At 42.2% G+C, this 4,620-nt stretch overlaps 1 pseudogene; it reads left to right on the forward strand.

Annotated features, from left to right (window-relative positions):
- Positions 1-949: 949 nt before the first annotated feature.
- Positions 950-4,062, forward strand: LOC116093337 (annotated as a pseudogene).
- Positions 4,063-4,620: the final 558 nt, after the last annotated feature.

Consider the following 4,620-nt stretch of genomic DNA (forward strand, 5'->3'; position numbering starts at 1 on the left):
TTCATAGTTGCAACAATGAAAAAAATCACTACTACTTCCATGTACCTGAAGTAAATTTATGAGAAGTATAATCCAAGTGTAAATTGTGAACTGTGAACATCAACTCAATAAATGGGATCAACTATAGCAGCATGCATGCACAGAGACCAATTGCAACTTCTAGTGTAGGACTTTTGGACTGTGATTACCATTTTTTTTCCTCTTAGAGACAAAGGAAAAGCTAAATTCTGGTCTCCCCAAAGCCCTTTATCCTAGGATTATAGTGAATTAATAAAGTGAGGGTAAAGCATGAACAAATTATGTTCCCTGCAAATCAGAGTTGATTTTCTCAATTTAAAACAAAGGTAATTTTCAAAAAAATAAAAACACCATGATTTTCATGACCTTGAATTTAATACATTCCAGAAACTTCTACAGGACAGCTTCATAGTACAAAGCCATTTAGTTATCCATCTCTGACAAGGAGCACATAAATACAGACTGTAATCTTTCTTTTTTATGAGCCTTCAAGATGTTTCTCCCTGAGTAAGTGCACTCCCTCACTCTGATCCAACCTCCCTAGTTCTTTCCCAATTGCACATTTCTTGAGCTTACCATCATGACATCTTGGTAACCAGATTCACAAAGGAGTAAAATAAAAGGTTTGGTTTTTTCCAAACACTTATTTATTGTTTTATGTTATTCCCTTCATGTATGTCTATGTATCATGTAACATGTCATATCTATGCAGGCCAGAAGAGGGTATCAGATCCCCTGGGACTGGAATTAGAGTGTGTAGTGAGCTGCCATATAGGTTTTAACATTTGAACCCAAGTCCTCAGGAAGAACAGTCAGTCCTCTTAACAGCTGAGCCATCTCTCCAACCTTGGAATAAAAGTTTTTACAGATTTATTTTCATGGGTTTATTTTATTTTATTTTATTTCAAATGGAGTTCTGTCCTTGACAACCATGCATAGAGGCCAAGTGACTATACTTAGTCTCTTCCGGACTCTTGCTTTGAGGATTGGTGGGAGGAAAATCTATGTCCTTCCTCACCTCTTATAACTTTCAATCCCAAATACAAGCAAGATCTCATGTTCACTGAAAGCTATGTTGAAGAAGTATTTATGAGCAGGCCTGGTGTCCCAGCCTTCATCCCAGCACTTAACTGAGGAGGCAGAAGCAGGTGGATCTCTTGAGATAAGGCCAACTTGGGCTACATATCAGGTTCTAGGCTAGCCAGGGCTACCTAGTAAGAATCTTTCTCAAAAAAAGAAAAATACAAAAGCAACAATAACAATTTAATTATCCATAACTTCATTAACCACTTCTACCACTGACATGCAAATAAGCTAAGAAGTAATGCCAAGCCCATAGTGATAGCAATGCTTACCTAGGGTGCACAAGTTCAAAGACTGAGTTCAAGCTCCTCTATACAGCCACATAACCTTAAGCTACATATTTTATTCCTGAGTCTCAGTTTCCTTGTATTGAAAAATACTGTTATGAGATTAAATAAAATATGTGAAACTTCTGAAAGAGTTGATGCATTTTTCCTGCAATGTCCATTAAAGATGGTTAAGGCTGTGTAGTTTGCTACCCCAACCACACTAGTTCTTTCTTTTTATAACATAGCAAGGATAGAAACAAAAAGCCTGGGAATGCAGTACATGAGAAATTATCTAAGACTCAGGAGTTTGCATGCTAGTACCTCAAGATGGCTTCTCTACTTCCAGACAACATTTTCAGTTTCTATTTCTCTGCCCTTCACTTTTCGTGTGTTTCTTTCCATTTAAAATTGGTTCCTTTTAGATAGCCTGAAGTTGAATCTTGTTGATTTTTAACCACTCAACACCATCATCTCTCAGTTTGTGTATCTAGACTGTTGGTGTTTGAGGTGAGTATTGATTTGGTTAGAGTACATACCTGTTAGTCTTCATTGTCAACTTGACCGGATTTGGATTCAAATAGAAGACACACGTCTGGGTGGAATACTCTCATGGTATTCATGTGAGTGTTTCTAGAGGAGTTTAACTAAGGAAGAAAGACTTATCTTGAAGGTGAGTGGGACTATCATAATGTCTGAGTCCAGACGGAATAAAAAGGAGAAAGAAGGAAAGCTGCACAGCCTTCAGTCATCTCCCTCTGCTTCCTGACTACACACAACGTGACCAGCTGCCTCCTCAAGCTCTTGTCTCCATGACTTCCCTGCCATGGATGACCATATTCTCTTGAACTGTGAACACAAAGAAATCCTGCTTTAAGTTACTTTTGTCAGGTATTTTGTTACAGCAATGAGAAGGTAACTAGATTAATACCTATCAGGGTCTCTGTTTACTTTCTGTCCTTGTGCTGGGTACTGTTTTTGTTGTTGTTGTTGTTGTTGTTGCTTCTGCATTTGTTTTTGTTTTGTACTGTTTTTGCCTTCTCTTGCTAACTGAGCATTTTATGTGATTCTGTTTTTTCTCTTCTCTTACTATATTGACTATGCTTTTTAAAAACTTTTTATAGAAGCAAGCCAGTAAGCAGCACTCCTCCGTGGCCTCTGCATCAGCTCCTGTCTCCAGGTTCCTGCCCAGTGTGAGTTCCTGTTCTGATGGGAGTTCCTTTGGTGATGAACAGCAGTATGGAAGTCTCTCAAGATGCAAAATTTATACAATAATCCCTTCAACTCTATGAGTTATTCAAGTCCTTATAGTCCAAATGCCAGCAGCCCTTACAGCAGTGGCTTCAACTCTCCATCCTCCACACCAGTGCAACCTCCCACAGTCAAGCAGCTTATACTTCCTGGAAATTCAGGTAACTTCAAAAGTTCATCAGATAGAAACCCTCCACTCAGCCTTCAGTCCTTTATAGATAGTGAGTTAAGTGCTTCAGAATTAGATGAAGATTCAATTGGATCCAACTGTAAGCTAAATGATGTAACTGATGTGCAGATTCTAGCCCGGATGCAGGAAGAAAGTCTCTGGCAAGAATATGCAGCCACCACCTCTTGCCGCAGTTCTGGTTCATCTTGTAATTCTACGAGGCGGGTCACCTTTAGCGATCAGGAACTTGGTGCTCAGAGCTTGGATGATGAAGATGATAGTATGCATGCGGTATACCCTGCTGTTAATAGGTTTTCTCCATCCCCGCGAAATTCACCCCGACCATCTCCTAAGCAGTCTCCTCGAAACTGACCTCGTTCACGGTCTCCTGCCCGGGGAATAGAATACAGTAGAGCATCCCCACAGCCTATGATTAGCCGCTTGCAGCAGCCTCGCCTTTCCCTCCAAGGCCACCCCACAGATTTACAGACAAGCAATGTTAAAAATGAAGAAAAACTTAAACGCAGTCTTCCAAACCTATCCCGAACATCGAGCACACAGGTTGACTCCGACTCCGTGAAAAGCAGTAGAAGTGACTCCAACTTTCAAGTGCCAAATGGAGGAATACCTCGAATGCAGCCTCAGGCTTCAGCCATACCTTCTCCAGGCAAGTTCCGCTCCCCTGCAGCACCATCTCCGTTGGCTCTTCGGCAACCAGTGAAAGCGTTTAGTAACCATGGCTCTGGTTCTGGAAGCCAACAAGCTACCCAGTTCACACAAACCACCTCCTCACCTGGGCCTCCTGTGCTGCAGAACTCAACCCTAGCAAACCCTTCCGGCAATATCAACAGCGCCACTCTAACCAGACCTGCAGGGACAACTGCAATGAGGAGTGGCCTGCCCCGGCCTAGCGCCCCTTCTGCGGGGGGGGGGGGGGGGGGGGGGGGGCGTATCCCAGTGCCTCGCAGCAAGCTTGTACAGCCTGTTCAAAGATCATTGCCAGCTCCTAAAACTTATGGTAGCATGAAAGATGACAGTTGGAAAGATGGCAGAGACGAGGACACAGCGTCATGGACACCCTTCACCAAGCTGAAACCAACTTTTCTATGCAGACTCTTCAGACAAGACTCTTGGGGTTTGCAAACTCCCAGCCTCTCTGTCTTAATAGCACAACTGACAGAGACAAGGAAGCAGCACTTTAATGGCACGCGACATCGAATGTGTTTGGTAATCATGCAGTCACTCTCCATGGACTCACTTAGTTTTGTTCACTAGAAACATGGTTCATGTTATTATTTGACAGAGGCCAATATCTGGGCAAATACCTACTGGATGCCAAAGAGAAATGCCCATTCGTAAAGAGAGTACCTATGTACATGGGAAGATGGTGAACCTAGGCTATCCAAAACCTCACGTTCAACCTACTTTACTGTACAAATAGTATCAATATATATTGTGTTAACAAGAACTAATATTCTGACTAGTTAAATAGTTCTATTAGTCCTTCAGGATACAGTAAATTATCCAGATTGGGAGAGAGAGAGGAAGGGCCCGAGCTACAGACTTCAAACCTGCTGCCACCTGTGTTGAGGAGCATTATATAAACTACTTTGTAGACTCATTGGGGAAAGTACCTTACACATAAGCATAGCTCCATGTAGGCATGTCCCGATGGGGTCACAGGGCACGCCCACCGCCTTGCACCAACATCTCAGACTTGTGTGCACTTGTTTTTGATTGCCAGAAGGGCTCACTATCAGTTATACAATCTTTCTAACTTTTTAATTCCTGGCTCAGGAAAGACTGCCTTTGCTATTGAAGCCAACTTACACA

This window comes from Mastomys coucha, unplaced genomic scaffold (genome assembly GCF_008632895.1).
Source record: "Mastomys coucha isolate ucsf_1 unplaced genomic scaffold, UCSF_Mcou_1 pScaffold16, whole genome shotgun sequence".
NCBI classification, from domain to species: domain Eukaryota; kingdom Metazoa; phylum Chordata; class Mammalia; order Rodentia; family Muridae; genus Mastomys; species Mastomys coucha.